Genomic DNA, 13,019 nt, shown 5'->3' on the forward strand with positions numbered 1-13,019 from the left:
GTTCTCCATCGTCTCTACCTATTAGAGCCCACAGCTTACCAACAGCCTTACAACAGGCCACATCTTGGTGACAAAGAACAGGTCACTTCATTCAATTTTGACGGGATGAGTGGTGTTTATAATGCTCCCATTTTACATTTCAGATCACACTGTTTGCAGAAAAGTCCACAACATTCAGTTACTCAGAAGCACACTATAGCATTATATAATGATCAGAGGCATTTTTTCATGGAGAAACAAAACTGGCTCCAAAATACAATTCAGTGAAGAAATAAAGGGGGGGGGCAGGGAGCGAGAGAGAGACAGCTTTTACTTAGGTGCTCAGTTATCAATGGATTAAAAAAAAAAAAGTCAATTCTTATCAGTCTCAGTTAAGAATCATTTCAATCCATCCTATCTGGCTGCACACTGCCTTCCTTAAAATATTTTCTGCCATTACCAAGAAAGGAATAAGTTTCCATTCATCAAATGGATTAAGGGGAGGGGGGAAAGTCCTTGAAAGGAGTAATGCAGGGAAGCAGAAGGAAGGATCCAGTAAACTGCCAACCAAACAGAAGCACTCTGCTATCTCCCACTGTGAAGTAATAGTATCTGGGCTATAGATATGTTTGTCAAACATATCTATAGCACAGATAATTAAGTTAGTGCAGCAAACTATCTACATGCTTTGAAGTGTTCCTGCAGTTGGTATACTAACCTTTCTTTCACCTGGTAGGTTAAGCTCACCATCTCCTCACACATATTTGCAGGCTTATGACCTATACTCCATCCTCATTATCACATCATTTATGGTAGCTAACTATGTTGGAACTGATATTCAAGGTTTTGTTATAAATAAAAGTGATTAAAGGGGAAGCCTAAATAAGAGCCTTATATCAGTGAGAAATACTTTGTACGTCTATAACACCTTTCGCCCAAGATGCTCAAAGCACTTTACAAACATTAAACTGCACAATACTTCTACAAGATAGATATTTAATATTATTATCATTCCCATTGATAGATCTATTTTATGATTAGTGTCCAAGAGTCTTGACTCCCTGTCCACTGATCGTTAGAACTAAAACACAGTCTCTCCTTGTTAGTCAAAGAAAATACTTTTAATAGTTAATAAAATCACTACAGATATCTCAATTGCTATGCTGAAAATCATACAATGTGATGGACAAGATTATAAAATAGAATCATCTGAAGACTGTTTATGGCATTTGTAAGGCATGCTGCTCTGATTTGGGGACCATGCAGCTCTTCCCAAGTGAATTCTCTTTTCAGCTGTCTGAAGCAGAATTGCATCTGCTATTGTGAGAAAGACTGCCCCACCCCTTGGTAAGTCTGGAGGACCCCTTACTGCTAATATATGCTTTCTTTTGCTGCTAAGGACATTTATTTCTAGTAAGATTTTTAAACTCCTTGATATCTTCCATTTCAATTTTGGTAACAACCGAAATATTTGATGCTAGACCAGCTTGGAATGGTCAAACCTAAGCCCTGCCAAATTCATAGTTTGCCTCTCCCACAATGGGGCTGCATCTTTTGGGATTAATGGGGCTGAAAAACCCTAATGTAGACAAGGCCATAAAGGACAATGTGAGAAAGTCTGCACTGCAAATCTCCTTGTAATACCTGTCCTGTGGGTAAACAGAGGTTTTTATTCTCCAGGGACATCAGACAGACATCTTCCAAGAGCACTTTAAAACATTCCCTTGATAAAATTAACAGAAAAACCTCTTGCTGCTTTTTGTTGTTGCCATACTGTACCCTTTTTTTTTTTCAAACCAGTTCTTAATTATGGTATATTTATAGTCCCTGGTGTTTCAATCTATAAGGTAATAACTGGCCCTCTGCAGTTAAATTAGACCTTATTTAAGTAGGACAAAATGTCTTGCCCGTGGTACTTGTACTCCACCAGGAGTCTGAAACCATGAAACAATCAATAAAAACAAAATCTGAAAAGAGTCAGACTTTCTCTCTTACCTTGTAAACTTCAGCAGGTTCTAAAGCCACTTTCAAAGAGACAGAGAAAGTAAGAACTACAGGTCTCAGAAACATGCCTTGACAATAAGACCTCTTGCTTTTGCCAGGGATTTAGCCAGTCTTAGAAACAGCATTTTACCTGCAGTGAAGTGAAACACAAAGCCTGACAGATAACCAAGGAGCCCACACTACAGTGAGCTGCTTTTACACTACACAGCTATGGTGTGCAAAGGAGATCAAACTTCCTCACACATGCAAACTCCAGATTTAATTTTCTGCAAGATTACACACAATAATTACAAAGTTTCTGTAATTTATCCTTAAAAGCTTGTGACTGTAGGATCCATAGGAATTGATCTGTTATCTTTTACCTCCAAAAGATACTGTGTCTATGCATATCATGTTTAATACAGTTTACCAGTTTAACACAGAGCATATTTTCCATTAATTTCTAGAGTTACTAAACTGAACCTTAACTAAAATTAAGTTGACTATTAAAAGCTCAATGAGTAACCCAATGAACAGAGGTCCTGTATATAGGGCTTAGCAAACATGCTGCAAGAGTTCTGGCAGCCACCAAGACAGAGCATCTGCTGATCAGCATGCATTTTCTGTTGGCTACATACATTAACCATACGTACATTAACCATTACTTTGACATTCTAAAAGCAATGACCAGATTTCTACAGCTCTTGGCCTGCAATTGGTGTTTTAATGCAATCTATATCACTCCATCTAATTTGTGCCACGGAATGTAGAATTTTAACATCTTCAGGGAAAAAGAGAAAAAGACTTTCTGCAACAAAAGTCTAAACATATTTGGCTAATTGCAGCATGTGTTTCAACAACGAAAGGGGTGATTTGGAAAATCCAAATCCATTCTGAAAATGAGCATCACATACACCACACTGAGGGACTTTACAAGATAGTTTATCCTTGAAATGCTGTAGTTTAGTTCCATTATACCATTCCATGAACCAAAAATGAAATACTTCTTTTGACTCGTGTATCAATTTTCGTAGTCTTAAGATATTAAAATTAACCCATTAGAGTTCATATATGCTATTTTGTAAAGAGAAGTTTATTGAATTGAAATCTACAGGCCAGTTTACAATACATACGCTACCACTTAAACTAACTGATTTATATAGATATATATAGATTTATAAAACAGTTGTTTTAGAAATACATGTGTAATATAACTAAAAGTCACCAGCTGGTGCTATTATAAACCATCTTACAAATTTTGTTTAACTAAATGTATAGGCAGTTAGATTTTGGTAGAAATGGTGTTTTACTTGTGATGCAATTCTTTTTAGTAGCTGCTATTAAAAGTAAAGTTTGTTCACTACCTGAGAATCAATCTAGCTAGAATTTTGTAAAATTGCAAGCTGTTAGGTATAAAGACTATCTGTGTGCAGTGGTGCTAGAACTAGGGTTGCAGCTCCCACACCCGCTGACTTAAAGTAGTAATAACAAACACCAAACACACGGTTTCCATCATCAGCATCACACTACACAAATTGTTCCAACACCCCTGTCTGTTTGTATAACTTCTAGGCCAGCAGGCACTACCCTAGTACAAATGGAATAATTTCTTAGGTTCAGCTCTATCACTCACAGGATTATACCCATGGAAGTAAACAATAACACTGTATGGCCATGTCTACACTACAGGTAGATCGGCACTGCTGCAATTGATGTAGTGGGGTAAATTTAGCGGGTGTAGTGAAGACCTGCTAAATCAACGGCAGAGCGCTCTCCGGTCAACTCCAGTACTCCACCAGAACAAGAAGAGTAAGGTAAGGCGACAGGAGGGCATCTCCCATCGACGCAGAGAGTGTAGACACCGCAGTAAGTCGACCTAAGCTATGTCAATTCCAAATACGTTATTCACATAACTAGAGTAGCATAGCTTAGGTTGACCTACTGCGGTAGTGTAGACCAGACCACAGCTATAAGAAGCTCTCAAAGTGTAGATGCAACCTAAGAAAAAAAAGATTTCTACCCAGTTCAGCTACTCAAGATGAACTAAAAAAGCAGGAACCTTCACAAGGAGTGGGAAAAGTTCATTTTTCAGGATCACCTGAAATCCAGAAATGAGGTGGGAAAAGGCTGTCACCTGTTAATCTGGACTGGAGAGAAAAGTAAAGACACTTATAAAAATTTGGATAAAATATGTCAGTTGAAATAAAGAAAGCCATATTACAATAGGTTCGATATACACCTTTATCCCGATATAACACGACCTGATATAACATGAATTCGGATATAACACAGTAAAGCAGCGCTCCGGGGAGGCTGGGCTGTGCAGTCCAGCGGATCAAAGCAAATTCGATATAATGCGGTTTCACCTATAACGCAGTAAGATTTTTTTGGCTCCCAAGGACAGCGTTCAGAGTAGAAGTGTATATGACACCACAAAAGCTATATAATTTATAATAAAGTAGAAGGTCCAAATGAACTCAGAGCAGTATGCGATAGAGGTAAAGCTATTAGCTAAAGACAGTTTAAGGAGACATCAGTTTGGGACAGCATCTGGGCCTATTTGTCCAAAAATACATGAAAGGCTGATGATAACTCAAGAAACTAAGCTTGATTTAAATAAAATAGTAGATATTGCTAGATTACATGAAATAGCACAAGTACAGCTAAAAATTAGTGATGGCATAGGATCACTGACTCAGCTACTTCTGAGCCATTGCTTCATTTTGCCTTCACAAAACACCATTCCAAGCCAAGTCATCATCCAGCTACAGCTCTGAAAAAGCTTAAGGCAAAGATCTTCAAAAGTGACTAGTGATTTGGGTCCCCAACTTGAGACCCCTTAAAGGTGACTGATTCTCAGAAAGTGCTAAGCACTCATCCTCAGAAAAATCAAGCCCCTTTAAAGGGGTCTCAAGTTGGGCACCTGATAACAGAGGTGTCCAAAAATCACTGGTCACTTTTGAAATTCTTAGCATAACACTAAACAGGTCCAACAGCCCAGTTTTAAAGCCTTACCAGGAAAGAGAAAGCATGTGCAAGCAGAATCCTGATGGCCAGTCTGGCACTGTTTGTCTGTACCAGTCTACCATCTGGTACAGACAAACAATGGAAGAATATTTCAGCATAATCAAAACACACGCTCAAGTCAGAATAAGTTAATTTTAATCCAGCTGATTCTGATATCACTCTGTTTCTAGACCACAAGACAGTTGTGTGTCCTGGAGAACATAACACCTTTGATGACCCCTGAAAGAAGTAAATTTGAAAAGCAAAAAGGAATCAAAAGACAATTAAAATCATTATGGGCCCAATTCATTGCCCACTGAAGTCAACAGGAGCCTTCCACTGACTTCAGTTGGATGCGGCCTGTTTTGTCCATACGAGTTGTGTTGTAAAACCACATTGGAAATCGAATCTATAAATACTGTGTTGTTATAAATACTGTTAATATTTGAAACGTGTAGGAATTTAAATAGCAATATTCTGAAATATTTGATGACTAGATATTTGGTGATGGCTGCTTAGTGGCCCATATGAAATGAATTTGTGGCTTCAGTCCAGTCCCTGGTAGGTAGGCTCCCACTTAATAAAAGACATCAACACATTTTTCACCCTTTTTGGCAGCCTCAACAGAACAGGCCAAGTATTGAGTGAGCTTGGATATTGAATCACTCTCTCATCCCTTCAGGTGGTACTTCCAAACCTATTTTGACTCAGTTCGCAGAAGCTTACACTAACATGACAGGAATTTAGTTATCAGGACTGTCCATCTGGTATTTTCACAAGCAAAAAACCAAACAAACATTCCTCAAGTGCTAACATGTTGGTACCTAGACACTGAAAAAATAGCAAAAGTTCAGTTAAAATAAAAAACCAGCTAGAGTGCCCATCCCAACAGCCTTGTTTCTTTTTCTTATTGCAGATCAAGTGTAGGGATGTTTACAAGATGCAAGGCTACCATCAACTATATTATTAATTATTAATACTTAATGGTAATCATTGATTACTTTCACTGTGTCCAAAAATGTGCTCTATCTTGTGTTATACGATTTAAAAAAAAAAAAAAACTTGTGTGCCCTGAATCTTCACTAAGTGTTATGTGTCTGCGTCTTAGTTTCAAGTATGCAGAGAGGTTTTCTGGTAACTTCTGCTCAAAATAGACTTCTCTTTCTATGTAGGTTCTTATATTGTGCCCATCACTATAGTCTATGAATCCTGGACCAGAGACAGGAAAACTCACTCTCCAATTCTGCCTGCTGGAAAACGGGCTTTGTCATCCCATTCTCTAACTTCTCAAAGTTTTAGATCATAAATCCAATATCTTATTCAAAATCGATAAAGAAAAACTGGTGTCACAGTCAGTAAAGATACCCACTTGAAACAAAGGAAGGCTGCCACTTGCCCCATGTTTACAGGGTCCCTGAAGCCATACTGCACGTCTGATCCTGAATTCTTTGTTCTTCTAGGCTGAGACCTCTCTGATACATTCAAAAGATCACTGCTTCTGTCAGGCCCAATAATATATATGTATTTTCGGGGTTTTTGTTCAATAATTAACACACTTGGGGGGGCAGGGAAGCAGTACTGTCTTATAATTTATTTGGATATCAGTCTTGATTTTTCTCCGAACATTTTAATTTAATTCTAGATCTCCATCAGTCTGTGTATGAACAGTTGTATGGTAACTTCCCTGTTAAGTCACCTTTTTGGGGTGAGTAACGTTAGGGCCGGATTTGCACATTTTAAAGATACTATTTTGTCTCAAAAAATCATATTTCCCCCTCTTTTCTGTGCGCTACCAAAATCTTAACACTTACACAATTCAAACAATGACAAAGGTCCTTGTTGTATTTGAAAGATTTTTCTGACATACCTGTCTAATCAGAGAGCTCTCCTTTTACTTGCTTTTCAGATGCACTTCTTTTCAATAGAAGTCGGGTTAACAGGGCCTATATGTAGTGAGTGGCCTGTTACTGTTACATGTGGGACAAATCCCACTTTCTTTATGCACACAAGGAGTCTCACTGATGTCAGTGGGACTACTCAGAAGAGTAAAGCAAACAGGATTTGTCCCTTTGTCTAGCTATATACTTTTTAATTGTAACCCTGTATGCCTGACACATGCTGGTCAATTCTAACAGAGTGATGATAAATAATTCAAAACACTTCCTGGCTGAAATCTCTATATATTATCATTACTGATAGGACAAAGCTGTGTTTGACACTACATTCATAGAAATAAGTCAAGTTCCCTGCCTACGGAGCTTACGGTTGCATTCATCCAAATAACATTGTGACATAATAAGTACAAGAAAACAGAGTTGATAAAGGGGTGACAAAAACAATAGAAGAGGGTTAAAGTTCTTAAGGGAAGCTTTTTGGGGATGTGGGAGTTGTGGACTTAGTTTTACAATCATTGGAGTTGTTATATGACAAAGTTCTTGGGTATTTTTGTTTGGTTTTATTATTTATTGTTCTCTTTTACAAACTACATGGTTAGCACAGGCATGGCAAAGGGAAGCACCCTAGATTAATGGAGGATAATAGTTGAATCTTCTAGGCTTTGAGAAAGGCTTGAAATTTGGAAGGGGGAAAATGGAAATGCAGACACACATATGTATACACATACACACATGGAAAGGGATTTGGTTATGGTTAGAATTTGTGATTGATAGGGCACATGGCAGTCAGGAGTCAGCAAAGATTTGGTGGCATGGAAAATCTTGAGATAAGACACACCACTGCTCACACAATCTGCATGTGCCTATCATCATGCAGTATTATACTAGCTGACACTATTGGTTTATCACTTCTCCAAAAGACAGAGGCTATAAATTAAGACCAGGGATTGGGAAATGGTGAATGAGAAATGAAAGTCATAACACTTTAAACCTGCACAACAGATATAACCTATTATCCTTCTTGTCAAAATACTAAAACTTCTATTTCACAATTTAATTTCAGCATTGACTGTTTCTTTAAATTACAAAGATCTTTTGTATAGTAACTTACCTACTAAGTGCCTGATCCTACAAATACTTATGCATACCCCTAATTGTAAGCATGAGTAGTCACACTGATTTTTAGTTTAATGGAACTACTCACAGGAGTTAACCATGTGCATAGGTGTTTTCAGGATCATGGCCTAAGTCATAATATGTAATTAAACAGAAACATTTCCTGAGAATGTTTTTTCCCCTTCAGTGGATCTAGTGCAACAGTGGCGCTGGTGGAGATATACAGTTTAAATTGAACCTGAAAAATTGAAATACTTTCCCTTTAATACTGAATACAAGCTGATACAGTATCACATGACCTTTACCGTAATTTCTATTAAAATCATTTCATGTCTGGTTGATTCTGCTATCCTGGCTCATTTGTATTGTTTACAACAAGTCATTGCACCCGGCAGTTAGTGGTGGCTGAATCCATGGTTACCAGTTTTTACATTCACTAGTTAAATGGAATGCAGCTCTTCTGTGAGTTTCATGGAGAAAGCTCTTAAGAAACCACAATCCAGCTATCAATCAGGCTAACCTGGGAGAAATTAATCTTATAAACATAAGTATTGTTGCATATTAAAAATTTATAGAAAGGGAGCTCAAGGCTTTTATTAGATGTAGTTGCAAGAGTGGACGTCTTGAGATCTGGCTTAGTACATGGGAGACTTAGGTTCTATGGTCTACATCTGACATTCATCCATGTTGTGCCTTCTCTAGCTTTCAAGGCTAATAAAACTATCCTTTTTTTAAGCTTTTAAATCTTGAGCACTTATTTTACCAGGCATGTGCCTGGAATATAAATAGTGCTTAAACACAGGTCTAAGCACACTGCAGTCCTAGCAAAGTAACTTAAACAGACACATACAAGATAGTAAAACACAGAATAGACAGTACTGAGTAGAATTCAATTAAGACAAAACAACACTGGAATGTTCTTTACTAGTAAATTAAGCCTGCAAACTAATATGTTTTATTGCTCTTAAGAACTACGTGAACTAATTCTACTTGCCCTGTTATTTATTGTTCGTTGTGGGGTGCGGTTGAAAAAACAAACAAACAAACAACTTATTTACAAGATGGAGACCACACACATTTATAATGCCTAATACTATCAGAAAAGTTCTCTACTGTTTGCTGGCTACAATAATTGTCCCACAAGATACATGAGAGCAACAAACAGTTAAATCAAACATATTACTAACTCATCTACTGCAAAGTCACTGTATCAGAAGCCCCAATTGATTTGTTTCCTCAGAACGAATTGAAAATGAATGTAACGTAACGTCTGGAAAAAAAAAATCTCTACTGCACTGCTAATCAGATATTGTATAATGGTTGATTGCAGCTTTGCACTGTGCTATTGTTGCCTAAATCATACATACTTACAGGTTCTGGGTTCTTCCAAGAGTTTGGTGCAGTTTCAAGGACAAATGTCTTAAGGAAGTCTTTCTACTGTGCAGCAATGATCCTAGCTCTGATCTGATTACATGAGCAAAGTGCTAAATCTGACAATAGAAAGGAAACTTCCTGTGTAAAGAAGAAATCTTGGAAAGTCTCAGGGTTAAAAAGGCTGCTTAAATGTGCTGGTTGATTTGCTCCCTAGTTGTGTATACACAGTAGCAGCTGATCTCTGTTTGCAGCCCTGCAGAAAGAAACCTTTTCTGAAAACCAATGGCATCACATTTCACTGGAGCTAGTGCCAGGCTCTGGAGAGCAAAGCAACCTTGGACAACTTCACACAATTAAAATAAGTGGGTTTGCTGCATGTCCAGGAGGACTTTTAAAATTGTGAATTTACTGTGTCATTTTTGCTAACAATGAGCTGAAATCCTGCAGTCCTTAATCAGTCCTGATACAAGCAAAGCTCCCATTCACTTCAATGGGGTTTTGTCAAGACTGTGTAAGGAGCGCAGTATTTGTCCAAGTATGTTTTGCTTTGTCTTGATTGTGGTCTTTGTAGGTGATAAGGTGTTAGCTGTGCCCTAAGGCACTTTATGTGTTGGAACTGTTATAGCAGGTGCCCTACACAACCTGTGTTTGTCTTAAATTCATTCTGACCCTGTCTTACATCAGTCACACTCTTTTCTTAGCTTTCTTTCAGATACTGAGCAAATTATTTGTTTGTTTTTTTCTCTCTGACTCTCCTCCCCCACCCCCCAACCCCAGTGTCCTATGTCAAACTCTCTGGCACATTCCTACTAGAATAAAATCCTCCGATTCCAACAACCAAAAAATTTGCAAGGATTCAGAAGCCTGTTTCAGAGCCAAACTGCAGAGCTGGCCACTATTTTTATAGCAGGCTTAACCGAAACTTCAGATCCAAACACTCCATAACTTGGGGAAGGAGAAAGTTCAGAATGTTGATGTGCGTCTCAGTTTCTTAGTGATGTCCAAGTAAACAAATAAGACCAGAAAAACAACATTTTGAATCAGTCCGTGGGAGCTACGTGGACTTCTGGGGAAAGGAGCTGCAACTCAAACTGAGCAACACGCTTTGTGCGTAATTATTTTTGTTATCATTAATCATGATTTTTACTGTAACATTTAGCCCTGGATAATGTTCCAAATACTAACTGGAACCTGCATTGCAATTAGAACATGACTGAACAGCATGTAAGGTGCTTTTTTTAAAAAAGGGGTCAGTTTTCTCTTTTCTGGGCCACAAACATGAAAATCAAAAGGAAATGTAATATGGTTCAATTTTTAAACACGATAGAGTCCAGTTAAGAAGAGTTATTGTATATTTTGTTTTGGACGTTTGCAAGATAGTTTATGATCACTTAGATCAGCAGTTCTCAAACTGTGGGTCAGAACCCCAAAGTGGGTCACGACCCCGTTTTAATGGGGTCACCAGGGCTAGCATTAGACTTGCTGGGACTCAGGGCTGAAGCTGAAGCCTGAGCTCCACCCCCACCTAGGGCAATGGGGCTCAGGCTGTAGCCCCTCCTCCCCCCACCTGGCGTGGCAGGGCTTTGCCTGCGATCCGTTTTCCCCCCACCCAGGGTGGCAGGGCTCTGAACCCCCCGCCCAGGTTCATATAGTAACTTTATTGTCAGAAGGGGGATCAAGGTGCAATGAAGTTTGAGAACCCCTGACTTAGATTATTCAACACCCTTTGGCACTATGACTGTAGTAGTTAGTAGTATATTGTGTTATTTCTCTAATATTCTGAACTTTTGTTCCAAAGGGCAGAAACCAAGCCACGTTCAAGAATTCAAACAGCACAATAATTGAGATTCTATGTATATCTGCTATACATGCATGAGTGTGCACATTGTACATACCTGCACGTAAAATTGGGGTTCACGGTTATGTTGGTGTTAGGGTGACCAGGTGTCCACTTTTCATCCAGAACACCCACTCAAAAAGGGCCCCTGGCGGCTCCAGTCAGCACCGCCACCTGGGCCATTAAAAGTCCAGCCAGTGTTGCTGCCCAGCTAAGGCAGGCTAGTCCCTACCTATTCTGACACTGCGCTGTGTTTCAGAAGCAGTCAGCAGTTCTGGCTCCTAGGTGGGGGGTCACAGGGCTCCATGTGCTGCCCCTACCCTGAGCACCGGCTCCGCACTCCCATTGGCTGGGAACTGGCCAATGGGAGCTGGAGAGGAGGTGCCTGCAGGTGAAAGCAGCAGGCAGAGCCACCTGCATGCCTCTGTCTAGGAGCTAGACCTGCTGCTGGCTGCTTCTGGGGCACAGCACAGTCCACAGTGCCAGGAAGCCTGCCTTAGGCCCCCACCCCTGCTGACCAGGAGCCACCAGAGGTAAGCCTGTGCCCCAGCCCTGTCCCCCCCAACCTGGAGCCCCCTCTTACACCCAAAACCCCTCATCCCTGGCCCCAGCTGAGAGCCCACACTCCCATACCAGAGCCCTCACCCCCCTCCTGCACCCTAACCCCTGCCCCAGCACAGAACCCCCTTGCATACCCTGAATCCCTCAACCCTGGCCCCACCCCAGAGCCAGCACGCCCAACCAAAAGCCCTCAACCCCTTGCACATCCCCCTGCCTCAATCTGCAGCACTCTCCCACACTCTGAATCCCTCAGCACCACCTCCAGCCTGGAGTCCTCTCGTTCATCCCAAACTCCTCATCCCTGAGCCCAGGCCAGAGCCCACACCCCAGCTGGAGCCCTCCCCCACAACAACTTTCTGCAGTCCCCTCCTGCACCCTGAACTCCTCATTTCCTGAAGCCTGCACCCCCAGTTAGAGCCCGCACTCCAACCCCCTGCCACAGTCCAATGAAAGTGAGTGAGGGTGGGGGAGAGTGAGCCACCGAGGGAGGGGGAATGTAGTGAATGGGGGAAGGGTGGAAAAGGGGGCTAGGCCTTGGGGAAGGGGCAGCGCTAGGGTGTTTGGTTTTGTTCGATTAGAAAGTTGGCAGCCCTAGTGGGTATATTACTGGCCTGATTTTCAGAGGTGCTCAGCACCTTTGAAAAATCAGACTGCATGTTAGTTCCTTGAATTTTTTTAATCAATCTGATTGGTTAAGAAATTTTTTTAATCAATCTGATTGGTTACAATGGTAACAGACAGTCTGTATCAAGAGACCATCATTAAAATCCAACATACATATCCTCCTCCACAACAACAAACATTCAAACAATTGCTGCCTTCCCAGAGTTTCCTGCAGGAGGACAGGAGCTTGTCAGCTCCTTGAGTGTCTCCACTGGGAAAATGAGTTAGCATCGCCTGCTGGAGGGAGAAATCTCATTTGCACTGAAGTAAAAGAGTCAATGTGGTGCTACTAACTGAGAACCTAGGAGTCAGGAGACCTGATTCTGCTGTGTGACCCTGAACAAAGCACTTTACCTCTCTGATCCTGCATCATTAAAGTCAAAAGGAGTTTTGCCATTGACATCAGTGGGAGCAGTGTCTCCCTGCCTCAGTTTCTCCATCTGTGAAATGGGGGTAATGTTTGGGAGGAAGACAATGGACTGAAACTCAGAAGCTCTGAGTTCAGCTCCTGGTTTTGCCATAGTCTTCCCCTGTGACTTGGGCAAATCACTATTGCTTCAGTTCCCAATATTCTTCTTATGTTATATCCCCTTCTCCCACCATTT

The 13,019-nt window shown here is 40.5% G+C and overlaps 1 protein-coding gene across 6 annotated transcripts in view; it reads right to left on the reverse strand.

Annotated features, from left to right (window-relative positions):
• ESRRG (estrogen related receptor gamma) overlaps nt 1-13,019 on the reverse strand; it is a 489,078-nt gene that overhangs the window by 446,202 nt on the left and 29,857 nt on the right. For 2 of the 6 annotated variants that reach the window (XM_050950241.1, XM_050950236.1), the window contains exon 1: nt 9,351-9,506. The exons of 2 other annotated variants lie outside the window; for them this stretch is intronic. The gene's annotated coding sequence lies outside the window, so the exon portion shown is untranslated. Of the gene's footprint in view, nt 1-1,974; nt 2,081-9,350; nt 9,507-13,019 lie in introns of those variants that run through there. 2 more of the 6 variants (XM_050950242.1, XM_050950237.1) reach the window with 1 other exon arrangement.

The sequence above is a fragment of the Gopherus flavomarginatus genome, chromosome 4 (genome assembly GCF_025201925.1).
Source record: "Gopherus flavomarginatus isolate rGopFla2 chromosome 4, rGopFla2.mat.asm, whole genome shotgun sequence".
Classification (NCBI taxonomy): domain Eukaryota; kingdom Metazoa; phylum Chordata; order Testudines; family Testudinidae; genus Gopherus; species Gopherus flavomarginatus.